We start from the raw sequence: 19689 nt of genomic DNA on the forward strand, positions 1-19689 counted from the left end.
CAGGTGTATTATCTGCAATAACAACATATTACCATGAAGACAGCTGAAGAGGAAGAATCAATTCCTACAAGGTGAGTTCCCAGTTTAGTGAGGGATCAACCCTCGCATTTGAACACGGTATTTGAAAAGCCCATACATAAAAGGAAAATCAAGTGTAAATAAAAAGGGACTTTTATCATTTGAATACCAACACAAATTTGGATAACTTTCAGTGTCTTTATTTCAGAATTGTTTGTAATACATAAAGGGTTAAGCAACTCACTTCTTCATATGATTGAGCAAAATGAATAAGCTCATTCACAAATTTATGTATATACAATGGTCTGAGGTATTTGAAAAAATGTTTTTATGCTTTGATTAGATTTGTATAAAACTGCAAACAAATTTTTAAACTGTTGTTTAGTTTTTATTTCATGATTATAAACTTAACTCTGTAATCTAGCCAGATTTGGAGAGAGATAAAGAAAAATATAGAACCCAAGGAACTGAAGTGAGAACACAAAGATTATAGGATACTGAGAACAGATGGAGGTGAAGGGGTGTTTTCCTGAGCTACAAAAGGAATGATCTGGTGGTTGAAATAAAACACAGGTCAAATTTATTAGAGCTGTTCACAATGAGCAGTGGTGATATTACTGGTTTTGCCCTTCCTATACCCAAAGTGCTCCATGGCTTCTACAGCATTTATGTACTCTTTAACCTTGCCAAATACCATGTTTGCCATCCAAACACTCGGTCATGGCAATGCAGATAAAAAACTGGGACCATCTGTGTTGGGTCCAGCATTTGCCATGGAGAAGATGCCAGGACCCATATGCTTCAGAATAAAGTTCTCATCATCAAATTTTCCCTGTAGATGGACTTGCTGCCAGTGCCATTAGGGTGTAGGAAGTCACCACCCTGGCATATAAACCCCAGAATAATTCTGTGAAAGAGAAGCCCTTTCTCTTTAGTCTTCAAAGCACAAAAACTTTCTGCTGTCTTTGGAACTCTGTCTTCAAGGAGCTTAAAGGAAATGCAGTCCAAGGGCTCATTGTTGATATGAGGAAGAACATAGTGGGGTTGAGCAAGATCTACCATACCACCCAGCAATTCTACTTCTGAGTATTTATCCAAAGAAAACAAAACACTAACTCAAAAAGATATATGCACACCTATATACATTCCAGCATCATTTTTAATAGCTAAGATATAGAAACAACTTAGGTGTCTACTGATAGATGAAAGGCTAAAAAAGATGTGATATATATAATGAAATATTATGAAGCAATAAAAAGAATAATATCTTACCATTTGTGACAACATGGATGGCCCCAGAGGGTATTATACTAAACGAAGTCAAACAAGACAAATATTATATAGTTTCACTTGTATGTGGTATTTAAAACAAACAAACAAGCAAGAAAAGTAGACTCACTCATAGAAACAGAGACCAAAGGAATGGTTGTTAGAGGCGAGGGGGATGAGGGATGAGTGAAAAAGGTTAAGAGGAATATAGTCGATAATGTTGTGATAAGTTTGCACAGTGACAGACAATTACTAGAATTAGTGGGGTGATCATTTTGCAAGGTATAAAAATGTTAAATCACTATATTGTATATCTAATATAATATAAAATTCTATATCAATTGTACTTAAAATTTAAAAAGACAGTATGTTTTGGGAAATAACAGAAGGGAAACATTTAAATAAGAATTTGAGACATGCAAAAATTTTCCAAGTGGAAAGTAAAATCAAAAAGGGTATTCAATAAGAGAGATAAGAAACAACAGAATCATTAAAGAGCTTTATGTCCCAGAAATATTTTTGAAGATCACAAGTACAAAAGAAGGCAGGGAATGTGAAAATAAGGTGGGGGAGAGATTATGTAGGGTCTCTTACACTAAGCTAAAGAATTTGATGTTACCTGTTATGGCACATATAAAGTGTATAAGTTCAAGCCTAGTTGGTATACACACCTTTAATTTTGTTTGTTTGTTCTCTTCTTAAGAAATTTGGCAATTCAATACATTGTAAACCAGATGAGAGATTACTGGCAGAAAGACTTGATAACTCTCTTGGAATCGTCCAAGTAAAGGCTAATCAGTGATGATTTAAACAATGACAGTGTAGTAGAGAGGTAAATCTATAATCAAGAACAAGTTCATCCAGAGATTTGATAAAATAACTATAGAAATATCAATGAAGATGGGCTAAAAGAAATAAAAAAGGAGGACAGAATAAATGGTAATAGAATTTGTTGACAAGAGAATTTATATATATTGTATTATATCTTGGGTGGTAAGTCATAAATTCAATAAAATAGTTTCAGTTAAAATAATTCTAAATGAGAAACCAATATGAAAATATTTGTATGAACTTTCAGTGATGTCATTATTCAGTATAGAGAGACAGCAACTTGAGTTTCCAGTTTAGAAATAAAATTATCAGAGTTAATAAGATGCCATTAAATATTCATCAAGTAAGAATTTAAAGAATATAAAATAATCAAACTGAAAATGGCTAGGAAGCCCATCATTTAATGTGTGGGCAGGGGAGGATAACCTATAAAGGCAAGAATTGTCAGAAATTCGGTAGGAGTATCAGGTGCTACCAGAAGAAATGAACTGCAGAAGCCAAAGGAGAACATATAAAAATTCAGGAAATGGATATCTGATATGGCAGAGAGATAAAATATGGTAAACACTTCTATAAGCCAACAAGTATAATTTTATACAAGCCAATAACTCTAAGTTGATATTGAAGATAATTTTTAAAAGACTGAGTAAAATAGTTTGATAAATGGCCAGATACTTAAGAAATGTCTTAAGAAATGTGTGCCATTGAGTATTAGAGGAAGTTGAGAAAATAAGCACAAAACACTATTTCAAGATGATATGTGGTAAAAGAAAAAAGAATTTTCTAAGGAAATGAATTGTGATAGTCTTTTTCTCGGTTGATTATTTTCATTATGGAAGAATGCTTATACACAAGAATTGGGACAAAGACAGAGAGAGAACAAAGGATTAAAGAGAGAAAGGAAGGAGGGCAAAAAAGGAAAAGAGAGAAAGAACTGAGGGAGAGGGAGGGGAGGGGGAGAGGAAGGGGGAAAGGAAGAGGGATGATGAAAGGGAGGGAAGGAGAAGGAGAAGGAGGGAGGGAGAGAGAAAGGAGGGAGAAAGAATATCAATGAATAATGGAGGTAGTTTCGGTGTAAGATTCCTGACAAAGATTTATAGGAGGCAGGAAAAGAAAAGAAACATGAGATCTGAAAAATGAGAGACATTACAGTCTCTATGACAGACTGGAAAAGTGGAGTAGACATGATTAGGGAGTAAAAGGGATGGAAATTTTTTTCTGACATTTTTAATCTCTAAAATATGAAGTATGAATATTGCCTTTACAATGAGGAGGCGGTGTTTCTACAGACTTAAAAATGGTGTCTGTGAGTTTTGCAGAGTCTTTGATAGCTCTACAAAGAACTTTGTGACTGTGCTTAAATCCCAGGCATGTATGGAAAGTATGGATTTGTAGCCCCATTCTTCAAGGTTTTGCACTGTTCTCTACCAATGTTAAAATAATAAAGGTGAAAATGAGTGACTTGTTTCATACAATGTTGAACTAGTCTGAGTTTAGGATAAACATGAAGTTGAGATAGTTGATAGTCTTAGGGAAAATATGTTGTTAGTATTAGGTCTGGAAACAGGTGTGGACAGTTTTTACTTTGAGAGTTATTTCACTTTAAAATCACGGTGCATAAATTCTCACATCTTTTTTTCATATTGCAACATCTTGGTCTCCTTGTCTAATCTTTAATTTTCCCCACATTAACACAGAAGGAGTAGTAGCCATCTTTCTATTCCTGCCTAAATGTTTTACCTCTGTATTCTCAGAACTGTCTCCCTCTTCCATAAAAAGGACAGGAACCTAGTTCATGAGAGAACCTAGTTCCCTCATTTTTCACATTCTCAAAAACTTTTAAATCTCTTGCTCTCCACTAACATTTGTCTGTAGTTTAATATATCCAGAGACAGGTTCTTCACATCTTCTTTGTCCTTACCTTTCAGTTAGCATATGCTTCCTATATTTCTCTATCAAATTTTCAAATTTTCAAACAGTTTATAACTACTGTTTCTAATATTTAATTTCGATTTTAATTTTTCAATTAGAGGTGACATTCAATACTGCTTTATATCAGTTTCAGCTGTACAGCATATTGATTAGACATTTATGTAATTTACAAAATGACTCCTCCTGATTAGTTTAGTTCCCACCTGGCACTATACATAGTTATTACAATATTATTGACTATATTCCCTATGCTGTACTTTAATACCTGTGATAATTTCGTAACTTCAATTTGTACTTCTTAATCTTCACTTTTTTTCACCCAGCCCTCTAACCACCTTCACATCTGGCAATCATCTGTTTGTTCTCTGCGTCTCTGTGTCTGTTTCCATTTTGTTTGTTTTTTAGATTCCACATACAAATGAGATCATATGGCATTTGTCTTTCTCTGTCTGACTTATTTCATTTAGCATAATACCCTCTAGGTCCAAATGTTAATATTTCATTATTTTATGGCCAAGTAATATTCCATTATTCAATAGTCTATTGATGGGCATTTAGGATGCTTCCGTATCTCAGTTATTGTAAATAGCTCTTCAGTAAATATATGGGTAACTACATCTTTCCAAGATAGCTTTCTGGAAATCCAAATTAGCTTTCTGGATTTCTTCTATGTCTTGATGGTCATTTAATTTATGAAAAAGGAGGCAACAATATAAAATGGGGTAAAGACAGTCTATTCAATAAATGGTGTTGAGAAAACAGGATAGATACATGCAAAAAAATGAAACTGGACCACCTTCTTGCACCATATACAAGAATTAACTCAAAATAGATTAAAGACCTAAATTTAAGACCTGAAACCACAAAACTCTTAGAAGAAACATATGCAGCAAACTCTCTGACACTGTTCTTAGTAATATTTTTTTTCTGATATATCTCCTTGGGAAAGGAAAATAAAATAAAAAAATAACAAATGGGACTACAGCAACTAAAAGATGTTTTCATAGCAAAAGAAATCATCACTAAAAAAACAAGCTGCTATGGGAGAAGATATTTGCAAATGATGTATCTAAGGGTTTAATATCCAAAATTTATAAAGAACTCATACAACTCAACATCAAACAACAAAAACAATCCAATTAAAAGATGAGCAAAGGCCTTGAATAGGCATTTCTCCAAGGAGGACATATAGATGGCCAACAGGGATATGAAAAAAGATACACAATGTCACTAATCAGAGAAATTCAAATTAAAACCACGAGATATCACCTCACACCTGTCAAAATTGCTATCATCAATAAATCAAAATACAATCGTTGGCAAGGATGTGGAGAAAAGGGAATCCTCATGTACTGTTGGTGAGATTGCAAATTGTTTCCATTTTTTGAATGCACATTCACACTCTTTTAATGTAGTCTTGCTTCTGACATAACCACATATCAGAAATAAAACTAAATTATCAAAAGATACCCAGATCCTTTTTGAACTTTCATTTTCCTTGACCTCTATTGCATGTGGCAGCCAGCCTCCAAGATGCCCTCTCATGTTCTCCACCTGCTGGCATTCATATCTTTGTGTAGCCTCTTCCCAGACTGTAACAGGGTTGGTCTGTGTAACCAATAGAATACGGCAGAAGTGATGAAACACTATTATTGGATTATGACAGACACTGAGGTCAAGATCTCTCTCCGCTTCTCATCTCTCCTCTTCTCTCCACTCTCTTTTCCCCCTCCTGTTCCTTCTCTCCTACTCTTCCATCCTTCCCTCCTTCCATTTCCCAAAGGAAGGCTGCTATGTTGTGACCAACCCTACAGGGATATCTACTTGCTGAGGGCAATCTCACATTCTCTATCATATTCCTCTATTTTATTTTCTATTAGCCCTTATCACATTCTAAATGTGTGTTGTGTATTTATTTCATGTGTTTATTATATCTTTCTACTAGATGGCATTGTGCATAACAGCAGGAACTTCTACTATTTTTCACCACTGAAACTCAGAACTTAGAACAATATCTGTCATGGAGTAGTTCAATAAATGTTTATTGAATAAAAAAATTTAGATGCTTCAGCCTTTTAGGAAAGAGAATAGAGTATTATTATCCAGCTTCGCATGTACCATTAAGAAAACCACAATGAGTTTAAATGCTATGTGTATAGTCATAGTCCATCAAACCAGGAATCATAAATAAAAGATTATTTTATTTCTTTATTTCTAATGGTACTCTGAAGCTTCCTTGCTTATTGGCTACTTCTATCTACTGAGGATAAATGTTACTTTGACATTAATTTTCCATTTCAGGATGTACAAACTCTTACTTTATTATATTCCCAAATAACTTTGCTCTAAGATATATCCTGGTAGATGACTCCATAATAGTCACTCCATAGTTCTCACAACAAAGGGAAAATGGAAAGTGCTTCTCATTCCACCAATATCTTCCCTCCAAAAGAGAGTTTTAATACTTGATGTCAAGATATGGTTCGATTACATGTGGCTTGCAGTAGATTCAATCCATAAGTTGTTCTGTAAGTGAAGACTTTGATTTGTTGATGTTTATAGCAGTCAACAAGACCTTGGATTACTGATACGTATTATATTTTTGTCAATCTTTACAATTAAATGATGGTAATTATCATTGAGAGTATTTTGCAAAATATTAGTTGCATATGTACACTTTCCATAAAATTTTCATTATTGTTTTTGAGCCCTTAGAACTTCAAAAGAAACTTTTACATATACATGAAAATATATTTATTAAGTAAAAATCAGTCTTAAAGATCTGTTTCTATAAAATTTGCTCAGGTCCAGCTATATGACAAAAATGGTGTCAGTGAAATACAAAATGTAAAATCATTCCAGAAGAGTAAAACTTAATATTTGATAAAATATCCAAAATAATTCTAAGATAAAAAAATTAAAAATGTTTGAATTATAAATTTATCATCTCTGTATCAGAGTAAAGTTCAGGAATCAGAAACGAGCCAACTATATAATGTTTATACTTGTATAAGTTAAATCACATAGCACATAGCATAATATGTAAATACTTAATATTTTTGAACATACAGAATGAAAGGAGCTGTTTAAAACCTGTAAATGCAGGTATCACATTGGCTCCACATTTTAAAAAATATCTCTCATTATGTTCTGTATCATTCGCTCTGTACTCAGTGGTTTTGAATTACTGTACTTTCCCCACAGAGTTACTGGAATTGACACACTTCATTACGACTACGCTATTATATTCATATTAAAACCTCTCATAATTTCTACATCCAAAACTAGTAACTCAGTAGAACTTACAACTGAATTGCAACCTATCTTCCATTTGGCTGTGCATGTACTGAATGAAGCCAGTTTTTTAGGGTTTAAGCAATTAAATCACATACCTTTAAGAAATGAATTTGGATACTATAGCCAAATTTCCACTAAAATATTAAAATGTGCCTTGTCCATTTTATTAATTATAAGAATTAGTAATAAGTTTTCAATTTCCTTGTCTTTGCTTTATGCAGTTTATAAGTGATTTCACAGCTACCAGATGTTAATTCTGCTACTATTCTTTGATCTTTAATCAACATTTCACATTCCACAGTTTATTTCTAATAGTAACCTGCAGCTTTTAAATTCATTCTATCATCACTTTATTTTCAAGGCCAAAAACAAAGCTTAATTTTTGAGGTATAACAACAGTAAAAAAAAAAAAAAAAACAAAAAAACCTGTGCTTCAATTTCAATAGCAAAATAAAAATAAAATAAAATAATGGTAATAATTAAATGAAATAATTGAAAATACAAAAACACCTTAAAATTTCATTCACTGATTACTTTGCTTTCTAAACTTGAACATATATGTGCTATAATGAATCTACAAAATTCAAAATTTTTTTCAAATTTAATATCTTGATAATAAATATATTGACATGCCTTTAGAGTATAAAACATGTCAAAAAAAGCTGTGAAGTCTAAAATGTATCAGATAATTTTAGGCACATTTTTACATCAAAACAAAAGACCCATAAAGTATACATAATGTCCTTCATCCTAAGAGTTAATGCCAGATTGTGGTATTGATTTTCTGAATAAAAGATCACAATAAAATATTTAGTTTTCTTCTGCAGATAACTGATAGCTGATTTTACTGAACAAGATAAAAAATTCTCTTAAGGAACATAAAATTTTACATGAATTGAAAGTTTCTTAGAGTTAGATATGACTCTAGGTAGAAAATGAAATATAAGAGTATTAAATGTAAAATATATTTCAAATTTAGATATGAGAAGATTCTACTTATAAAATGTTTAACTAAATGATAAATTTTAAAAAGTGTTGCAGAGTTGACAACTCATTTTTAAAATTAGATAAATTCATTCACTAACTTTCAGGATGATAAAAATAAATGTAACCAATACTCTAAGAGTGAAATCTATCCAACTGAAGATAATGCTAAAATACAAAGACTCAGATTAAAAAAGTTTGGAGACCTGAACTCAACCAATAGAATCATCATGATATCTAAAAATCACTTAATTTTTTATGAAAAAGAAATTTACAAAATGGGTAGAACTATAATACAATATTGAACAAAGAAGTAAAAAAAAAAAATGGTAATGACAACAAAATTTACAATTGCCCAGACTTATCATAACATTTTATGTAAATTGCTTTTCGCTTTACTCATTTATTTTTTAGACACAATATTTGTCTTCATATTTCTTTGTAACTAAGCTTAAACATAAAATGTAAAATTTTAATTTCAAAATGTAAATGAGTTTCTTTTTCAGCTAAATTGAAACAACGTGCAGAAGTTCATCAATCCTACTGAAATAATCAGATTGATATCTGAAAATACATAAAGATAGATATAAAGCTGTAATAAAGAACTTGGAGATGTGAGAAAGCAAAGATTTAAAGTGCGAAGATCTCAGAGAAACAAAAATAGGAAATCAAGGAGAAGTCAATTTTGCTTCCAGGGCAGTGTCATGTTTTAGGCAAATCTAAGCAAAAGACTCTGTATTACTGTGTTACATGTCACTGAGTTAGACCCAACTCTTGGTGACTCTATGAATGAGTGATGGACACGATGTCCTGTTCTCAAGAGCCCTCTCAGCTCCTGCAGACTCAGGCCTATGGCTTCTTCTATGCAGTCTATCCATCTCCTCTTTTCCTGCTGCCTTCTATTTTTTCTAGCATTATTGTCTTTTCCAAAGAACATTGCCTTTTTATGATGTGCCTGAAGTAGGTAACCTTCAGCTTTGTTATTTTTGCCTCCAGTGATACTTTGTTCTAGGACCCACTTGTTCATCTTTCTGACAATTCAAGGTATACATGGAGATTTCCTCCAATACCAGATTTCAAGTGAATTGACATTTTTCCTATCAGCCTTCTTCACTGTCCAACTTTGTCATCCATATGTAGTAATTGAGAATACAAAGACACGAAATACAGATAATTATTATGATTGGTATATTTTTAAACAGTTTGACATTATATTTGCATAAATGTTTAACTGATGTCTAAAATGTCCTTTTCCCACATTATTAAAGAAAAACAATAACAATAACTAGAAAAATGCTAGTGACATTTTTATTTATTTTAGCACTTTATTTATTATTAGTTTCAAGTATACAGTACATTGGTTAGACTTTTACATAGTTTATGAAAGAATCCCCCAATTACTCTATCACCCTTCTGGTTCTATACATAGCCATTATATTACTGCTGACTACATTCCCTATGCTGTGCTCCCCAATCCCATGACCTATTCACTACTAATTTGTACTTCTTTAACCCTTCACCCCTTTCACCCAGCTCCCCAAATCCCATCCCCTCTGGCCATCACCAGATTGTCCTCTTTATTTGTGAATCTGTTTTTCATTGGTTTGTTCTTTTTGTTCCTTAGATTCAGCATATAAATGAAATCATATGGTATTTATCTTTCTGTCTTATTTCACTCAGCATTAATAACCTTTAGGTTCATCCATGTCACTGCAACTGGTAGGATTTCATTTTTTTCATGGCTAAGTAATATTCCATTGTATATATGAGCCATAACTTCTTTATCCAATCATCTGTTAATTGGCATTTACATTGTTTCCATACTTTGGCTATTGTGAATAGTGCTGCCATGAACACAGGGGTGCACAGATCTTTATGAATTATTATTATTATTATTATTATTATTATTATTATTATTATTATTTTAGACAAATGCCCAGAAGTACAATTGCTGGGTCAAAAGGTAGATTCGTTTTTAATTTTTTAAGAAGCCTCCATACTGTTTTTCATAGTGGCTATACCAATTTGCAGTCCCACCAACACTGTATGAGGATTCCCTTTTCTCCACATCCTTGCCAACACTTGTTTTTTTTGATTTATTGATGATAGCCATTCTGACAGGTATGAGGTGGTATCTCATTTTGGTTTTAATTTGTACTTCCCTGATGATTAGTGCCAATGACAACTTCTTTAGGCAATATACACTATGGTAGTTAAAAGTTATTTAGCTCAACCATTTTTTCCAAAACAAGATTTAGGAGATGTAGCTGATTAAGTTAAAAGAAAGGCAATATAATGGCTTGGTAATTGCCATGTAAATACCCCATCATTACAGTGTGAATATGTGATTGCTCCTCTCCTTTAAAGAAGACTTCAGTTTACATGGTATTACTTAGGGACTATTAAATGTAATCATAAGGTACATTTCAGGAGAATGGAAACAAAGTAAAGTTTGGTTTTGCATATCTACTTACTCTAGCAGTTAACAGTTATTTTCTAAAAATCATTTTGTTTAAATATGAGTGCATTCCTTGTCCCTGGCCATAACCAACTGATAACATTACACAGTTGCCCCAGAAGAATTTTTTGACATGACAACTTGCTTAATATGCTGCATATCTTATTTTGAAAGTATAAGAATATTACAACTGAAGAATAAAATTATTAGCCCTAAGTGCTCAAGAAATTTGTCATTGGCAGTGATATTACACAATGATCTTTATTACCGTTATTACAATACTCTTTATAATGCATAGTTGATATTACAGAGACAATAGGACTGTGTAACAAACATTCTGTGTTCATGAAATATGTTTCCGCTGGGGAAACCAGGCTTCATTTCTCAGCATTCTTTACATTTAGGTATTTAAAGTATTTAGGTATGTAAAGAATGGTGAGAAATGTATGACCAATTTGAGAGCAAAGGATTATCCTAAGAGTTGAAGTACACCACTTCCAGGTCTGGTCCATTAAAAAACCCTCCAAGTAATTTCCATGCCCTTTCTTCCCCTAACTGCCAGCCAGAGGCAGACAATCCATCAGAAGCCTCTGAGTCCTTAAGGATAAGAGACAAAACATGAAAGGAGTCTAACTGCCTAGATGACCAAGTCCAAGGCTGTGCAAAGGTTGAAAATATTCACATTGTACTTTATGTGAGAAACTTACTGCGTTAAGTTTCTTACCCACTTACCCTCAACAATTATTTGCCCTAAATAATCCCCTCCAAAAGAAGAATTATAACTGATGAGCTGCCATTAAAAAAATAAATTGTGTGGCATTTATTTAACAGTCAAGGAAGGGACAAGAAAATACATATTGCAGGCATGAAACCTAGAGAGTCTGTTGAGCTGCTACCACACTTCTATCTATCATAACTTGGAAGGCAAGTCATACACATAATGGAACTTGTTATAGAGAGAGTGATTAGGGAAAGGCAGAGTGAAAATGTTTGGTTATTATTTGATACCTTTAACAAAGTGTTTCTAGAAAGATATGTAATAAGAATTGGAGAATGTCCAGAGATGGAAAGCCTTTAAGGATTCGAAAGGCAAGTGTTCCAGACTCTCTTCTAGAAAGTGCTAAGTAATGGAATGGAAAAACAAAAAACAAAAAACAAGCAGTTCAGTGAAAATTAAACAGGTTTAAAAAAAAAGGAGAGATCAAGAGCGAGCAAGAGAAAGTGAGCAAGTGAGCAAGCTAGAAAACTCAAAACTAAAGTGTATTTAAGAACTTTGGGAAAGAACTTGAGAGGTGTTCACTGACCCATGGAACTGATTAGGCTCAAATAGATCAGAAGTTTAGCAATCTTTTTGAGAATTATATAGCCAAAAGAAACTAAGAATCTTGTCCAAAATGCCTGTGGCTTTAAAGCTTTAAAACAAAAACCCAACTATGTAAACTGCAAACCCGACTATGTAAAACTGCAAACATGTAGACCCCAATCAGGGCATACTCTCCTTTCTTCACATATGATCACAGATGATCAGATGATAAATTAAAAAGGCCCTATAAATGGTGAACCCAAGGCCCTGGGAGAACGATGGATGACAGAAGGTGGTTTCTCCCAGAAGTCAAAATCAGAGTCCAATCATGGAATTTTCCTCACCAACTTCCACCCAAAATGTGAGTCTTCATAGAGCACGTCTAGCAAGACATCTAGCAAGAAATAAAACACTGAAATGTATCTGTAGTGCTGTGTCTTTTAATTTTCAAATTTTATTTTGTTTTTCTGGACCCTCATCAGTATCATGTTTGATATATTAGGGGCATATAACTTGTCTTGGGTTTATTGATTGCTGGTCTAGAAGAATATGGCTGAACCTGCTGAAGAAGCCAGTGTATCACCAGAAAAGCTTAAGGTAGATGGAATAACTAAATAGACTGTTGGATTGTCTCCCAGGGTGTGTGTGTCCTGTAGAATGGGGAAAGAATAAAACAGATATTTGCTGATTAAAAGTCAGAATATGCAGAAACTGCTTTTCCTTCTATCTTCCTAAGATTGAATTCCTCCAAAAATAGACTCCGAGATGCTGATTTGCAGGTGGTTTTACATTCCTGTGCACAAGAATAGAGGAAGAAGAACTGTGTAAAGGGAGGAGTATGAGTTTACCACAATTGTCTCAGCCATCCCACAGGACACGCTGGAGCTGAAAAGGCCATTCATAGTTTTCATGCCTTGTGGCACATGGGCCAGGCCTTTACGGACCACATTGGCCATGAAAGTGGGCTGCCTCTGAGGAATGGGCAAGAACTCAGCTGTGTCCGATCTCTTCGTCCAAGAGCAATTTCCAGAGAATATCTTAGCTGAAAGTTATCCCCTACCAGTACTCCAAATGGCTTAGAAATAAGCACCTGAGTTCTGAAAGGGAATATGAATGGTGTACCACAGCATCTACTATACTCCAGGAGAGAAAATAAAACTACATTTTCTTTTCTGCCATTCTTACAGTCATATATAACTATAGGATTACGATGTAACTACTTTCCAGGCTGGATTCATAAAATTCTGCATACTCTGTCTCCACTCACTGCTTACTGCAGATGGTCCTGCAAAAGACAGGCTCCACAGTGAATCTACAAAGTTAAACAATCCTTGGATCCTGAATGACCAGAACGAATATGGCCATCTGACAAGAAATATCTAAGTCTGGATTTTTATAAGGAAAAATGTGTTAAAGAACACATTTCTGTGTTAAAGAAAAGATTTGGGGATTGTTCAAAAAAGGCAATATTATTTATGGTAATAAAGTTCCATACTGTGACAATATATCATATATATGTGACAATATATAACTTTTTCCAAAGTTCAAAATAACAATAGTAATGATGGTAATGCTAAGAAAAAAATTACAGAAAGAAATAGGCTTTACATATTTGGTAATTCACTTGAGCTCTCCTAGTCTGTTTGCTTTTTCTATTATTATTATTATTGGTTAAAGAATTGGACTGAGTCACCAAGGTTCTTTCCAGTACTAAAAATCAATGATTTGACATCCTCTCTGGGATAGAATATGGCATACAATCATTTTGTAGAACTTCATAATTCTATAAAGCTATATGTGTCACCCAAGGTGAAATTTGATATTAAGAATTTATGCCAAAACTCATGTAATTAATTTACTGTAAATCCTATGCTTCATCACTGGCCAAGATTCAGACCTAGACACTACATGTTCATAATTAAAGTGCTTCTTTCTGGAGTGTCTAAGGCTTTTTCTGCCAGCAATCTAACTTTGCTATTGATTGAATGATTATCAACACCTCTTTATCACTGGGTTCTTCACATGCAGGTCATCTCAATATAGGGACTACTTATATGCTAGTAGAGATAATTTTCAAGAAATAAAAATTTCCCTTTTTTCCCCAAGAAATTGGTCTGTTTCTTGTGCTACCAGAAAGATTTTTCATGAATCAATTAGTCATAAAATACAAATGCCTTCTCCTTTAAAAGTGTCTTTCATGGCTATTAATAGTTGTCTGGCCAGTCACAGTGTCAGACTCTGAGAGAATCCATTGGTATAATGAGTGTACTAGGGATAGTACTAAAAAGCAGCAAATGGATACAGATTCTAAAACTGTATACAGCAATAGTCAGGAGAGAGGACTTCAAGTAAAATTAACAGCCATCTTGTGCTTTTTTAAAAATCAACATATTATTGAAATGGTATTCATTCAAGATTGCACAGCTCGTTTAATGCTGATTATGCTTTAAGCAAGAGAGAATAATTAAATAGAATATAGTGTAAGGTTATTCATGACAGAAAAGATGCCAAGAACACTACAACAAAGGCCACTTGCTGATAAAAAAAAAGCTAAATTTAATGAAAAACTATTAATTTTTTTTCTCTCATCTAAAGGAGTTAGCTTTGTTCAAATATTGTATACACTTGGAGAGTTCTACACTTTAAAAATAACTCTCATACACATACTCATTCTCATTTCTTTGGCTTATATGCAGTGAACAGGACAAATAAAACCCAATTAAAGTTTAGCCTTATGGGCTTTTTCATATATATTTTAATCAAATAAAACAATATTCTTAAAGAAAAGGGTTCTTTGAGGCCTAGATTAAAACATAAAAATGAAAGTTTAAAAACTACAACCCTATCGTAATTATTTTAATAGGTATTCATGAAATAAACTTATATCATTAGATAATATTAAGGAATTTGGATTTCATTGCTAATACTTAAAAAAAATATATATTAGCATTCGATTCTCTTTGTCATGCCCTTTCGTTAATGGTGCACTGATACTGATCTTTTAAATACTGATGCTTCTTTAAGCATAATAATTAAAATTACTCAAATATTCAGATATCATTGTTAAAAAGCAATGTTAAACTCATTCATGTTGTAAATTCTTGTTCTCTTTAGAGGGTTAACATTATGGTATTTCTCACTTGAAATGACTTGTTTCATTTATATTACATTATTTTAAAGGTTATTCGTTGCTGAATCTATTCCAAATTTTATTAGCTTTGTTATTATTAGTTAATATATGAGATCTTTGAACTATTTAATGCACAGACATATATGAATTAAAGGATTTCAGAACTTTTTAAGAATAAGAATTTAAATTTATACATATATACTCATATTCAAAACCTGAGGTTTGTGGTGATTTTACTTGTCTCTGATAAAATTACTAAAATTTAAAAATTAAAACACCAACTTTAATGGCTCTAGTAAGTATATCTAGTTCTTCATTTGGATGGATGGTTGCACAAACGCATTTCATAGAGAAATCACGGCTATCTGTTACGTTCTCGTCTATGAATTTTAAACTCTCCAAGCAGTGATGCATTTCATTGGGTATCTTCTGCACTCTTATTACATCAGATAAGGCAAGAGCAACATGTAAAATGTCTCTTCACTTTAAAAAAGAAAGAAAACTTTGGGCTGAGAATTACTCTCTAAAGAAAGAATTATTTCCACAGATTTTGCACTATTCAGCAGCAAAACTAGTTCTACAATGTTTTGCTCAGCATCTTGCTAGTTTGTTCAGTCTGTCACAATACATAAAATATCATTGCTGACATCACTACAAGCTTTCCAAGCGATTGCATTCCAGACATAATTAAGAATAAACTAATGTCTTCAGCTACTTTTACATTTCGAATGATCATTTTACAGAAGAATAATTATACTTTCCATCAGGGTTAGATTTACTAGTCATAGTTGAATAAATTTGCTCTTTTATCTATTGAATATTTTAGAATAAATTCCTACTTTCATTTAAAATTTATTAATTTAAGGTTATATTACTTATCAGTTCATGCTCTCCCATAACTTTCAACTCTTCCTAAAAAAAGTATCTAGCAACTTTTTCACAGTGCTTAAACTCATTTTCAAAGGTAATAAGAATCCAAATGAAAACCCCCATTTTAGCTGCCTTTTAATAATGTGCTTCAAAGAGACATACTGGGGTTTTCTAATTCTTTGCTGACTTAACAAAATAGAAAACTTCCCAGATATTACCTTGATATTTCAGGTATCAGTGAAACAAAAAAGATATTTGTTTGTTTGTTTGTTTAAGAATACGCAGATATAACCTCCAAAAAGCTGAGTTTAGTGATTCCAGACTTAATTCTAACTGCCAGAACAGAGAGATCACTTTTTATTACTCTTACTAATTCTTGAGATACCATGTTTCCTAGCAGATACCTATCAAATAGTGTCATGGTTACCCTTCCAACTGTGCTCCTAATAGTAAGAAACACCGCATCCTCAAATTAACAATTTTGAATAAATAACTACTAATGGCGTTAATAAATGGCCACAATTCAATACACCCAGGCTACTCATTACCACCACATTCCTAGTCTCAAACTTGACTATTTTGATTAATATAAAAGATCCCACCTGACTATGTACCTGGTGTTTAAACATCCACTGTATATCTGTTAAATGATACCCTTGCTTATGCTGTACGAGGCAGTATACAAATGTCTTCTCCAAGCTTCATGTCATGATGCGAGAACCAAAGAATTCCTCTCAAAGTATCTTCCACTCAAGGGACTTCATACATTCTATTGAGTCACCTCCAAAACATCAAATTATCCACTGTAGCTACAGTCACTAAGCCACCTTCCCTTAAGCCAGCTGATTTCACATCTTACCTTCTAAATATACACAGGCATTTAAAAAGATATTTTCTGTATGTAAGACAAATTTATAACTGCCCATATATGAAGTAGCTGTGTTTGTCACATATTAGTTGAAATGAACAAACAATCCAGTCAAAAGGCAATATTTACTTCAACAGAATGACATTTTAACATTAAAGTATTCAATATTTTTATCAAAGTTCATTTCTAGTAAAAGGATTAAATTGTTCTAGTAAAAAGATATATTTGGCATTTTTAATATTAAATATATAAGTCTTTTAGTCTTGACAATTATAATGACTGAATTATATGGTCTACTCATGATGCTATATCTAATTCCTAAGAAATAAAGCAATGTTCTATCAACAAGAAAAAAACAAACGTATTTGGTTCTCACATCATTTATGTGAGCAGCAGTCCAAACAGTTCCCAGATCCACCCCGATTTATCCTTATCTCTTTCTCCCTCAGCAGCAGTTTTGCAGACATTCACTGACTTTTGATAAGATATAATCAAAACACTTCTACTGTACATTCTTAAGACCTTATAGGTTTTTATAGGATAGTTTTACTACATATACACACATTCATGTGTGTATGTTTGTGTGTATGCACGCGCGCATGTGTGTGTGTGTGTATGTGTACACACATACATAAAACTGTTTCATTTCTCAGTGTGGGGTGTTATTGTAACCACCTGGGTACATGAAAGACTGTGCTGCTTCTGGTAAGATTATTGCTTCTGAAGGCACAGGATGTGATTCCCCCATCACTTCATGTAGCCAGATTGCCACCAAATTTAAACCTGGCAAACTTGCTTTTTAATTTCTTGAGTATGTAATGTCCCTTTTGCTCTCAAGGCCTGCATGAATCCTATTTCCTCTATCTGAAATTATCCAATCACAGCCCGTCCATTCCACTACATGAAAGACATCTACTTAATTACCATGTCTAGCCTACCTCGATTCTCTTTTCACTACACCTGTTTTTGGTTACGTGCTTTCAAAATGCACTAAACTGTTCCTTCCTAGCAATTGTCACAAATATGAGATTTGCTTTTCATTGTTCTTCTTCTATGTCTGCCTCTACATATATGCCTTAGTTGCCAATAAGATAGAATCTGTGTCTATTTTTCATCACTTCATTACCAATAAATGGATGCTTCATAACTGTTTCTCAAAAATCTATTTAAATAATATAGATACATGCACAGAAGAATTCGGAATGTAAATTCATATTTTTCTTTACCCATCAGTATGATTTTTTCCCAGCAAAAAATAATTCTAAGAATAGCCTGTAGTAACTATTATAATTAAAATATTCAGTAGGGAAATGCAAATCAAAACCACAATGAGATACCATCTCACACCTGTTAGAATAGCTATAATTAACAAGACAAGTAATAAGAAATCCTGAAGAGGATGCTGAGAAAAAGGAACCCTCATATGCTCTTGGTGGGACTGCAAATTGGTACAGCCACTATGAAAAACAGTATGAAGTTTCCTCAAAATCTAAGAATTGGTCTACCATATGATCCAGCAATCCCTCTACTGGGTATTTACCCCAAAGATTTGAAAAGCCATATTCAAAAAGATATTTGCACACTGATGTTCATAACTGCATTATTCACAGTGGCCAGGACATGGAAGCAACCAAAGTGTCCTACGATAGATAATTGGATGAAGAAGCTATAGTACATACATATAATAGAATATTACTTAGCCATAAGAAGAGATGAAATACTGCCATTTGTGACAACATGGATGGACCTTGAGATAATCATGCTAAGCGAAATAAGCCAGACAGAAAAAATTGAAAACCACATATCACTTATATGTGGGATATAAACCTAAAAGCAACAAATGAACAAGACAAACAAACAGAGACTCATGGACATGGATTATTTACTAGTGGTTACCGGAGGGTAGGGGATGGGGGAAGGGGGGGAGGTAGATGGGGTAAAGCGGGTCAAACATAGGGGGTAAGTGGAGGGTGAAGTGGGCAAAGGGGATCAAATATATGGTAGCTGAAGGAAACTGGACTTTGGGTGGTAAACACACAATAGAATATACAGATGTCAAATTATAATGTACACCTGAATTTTTTTTTTTTTTTTTAGGCGAGGAAACCCTTGGTTGACCTCAAAGATTTCAAGGATCTTGTCAGCTTACAATCCCTTAATTTTTAATTTTTTAACACCTACAGCACCTGGTCTTCCCAGGTGGTCTCTCATCCAAGTACTAATCAGGCCCAACCTTGCTTAGCTTCTGAGATCAGACAGGATCAGGCTTGCTCAGGGTGGCATGGCCGTAGACTGCAAAGTATATAATTGTATTAACCAATGTTACCCCAATAAACTTAATTTTAAAAAAATAAAAATACAAAAATAAATAAAATATTCAGTAGGTGTCCACTAGTTAGGACTTATTCTGCTTCAAGGAACAATAATTAAGAATTCAAAGTGTCTTTTAAAAATAAGAAAACTTATTATGTCCTATGACAGGAAGGTCAGGAATAGAAAGAATCTAGACTTCATTAACTCAGTGCTCAAAAATATCCTGAAGGACTCAAGTTGTGTTCATCTTTAGAATCCTAGGTGTCTCTTCAAACTAGGTAACTTTAGCAAAGCTATGTGTCACCTCAGAAATAAAAGAAAAAAAATCAGAGAAAAGGTTTTTATTTGTTTATACTTTTTTGGAGCAGAGTGCCAGTTGTGTCTCATCAGCCAGTGATACTGCAGGCCTACAGTAA

The 19689-nt window shown here is 33.3% G+C and overlaps 2 pseudogenes; both read right to left on the reverse strand.

Annotated features, from left to right (window-relative positions):
• Nucleotides 1–601: 601 nt before the first annotated feature.
• On the reverse strand, nucleotides 602–13048 carry LOC111729783 (annotated as a pseudogene).
• A 6086-nt stretch (nucleotides 13049–19134) lies between these two features.
• Nucleotides 19135–19253, reverse strand: LOC111729785 (annotated as a pseudogene).
• Between the last annotated feature and the right edge of the window lie 436 nt (nucleotides 19254–19689).

The sequence above is a fragment of the Pteropus vampyrus genome, unplaced genomic scaffold (genome assembly GCF_000151845.1).
Source record: "Pteropus vampyrus isolate Shadow unplaced genomic scaffold, Pvam_2.0 Scaffold281, whole genome shotgun sequence".
NCBI lineage: Eukaryota > Metazoa > Chordata > Mammalia > Chiroptera > Pteropodidae > Pteropus > Pteropus vampyrus.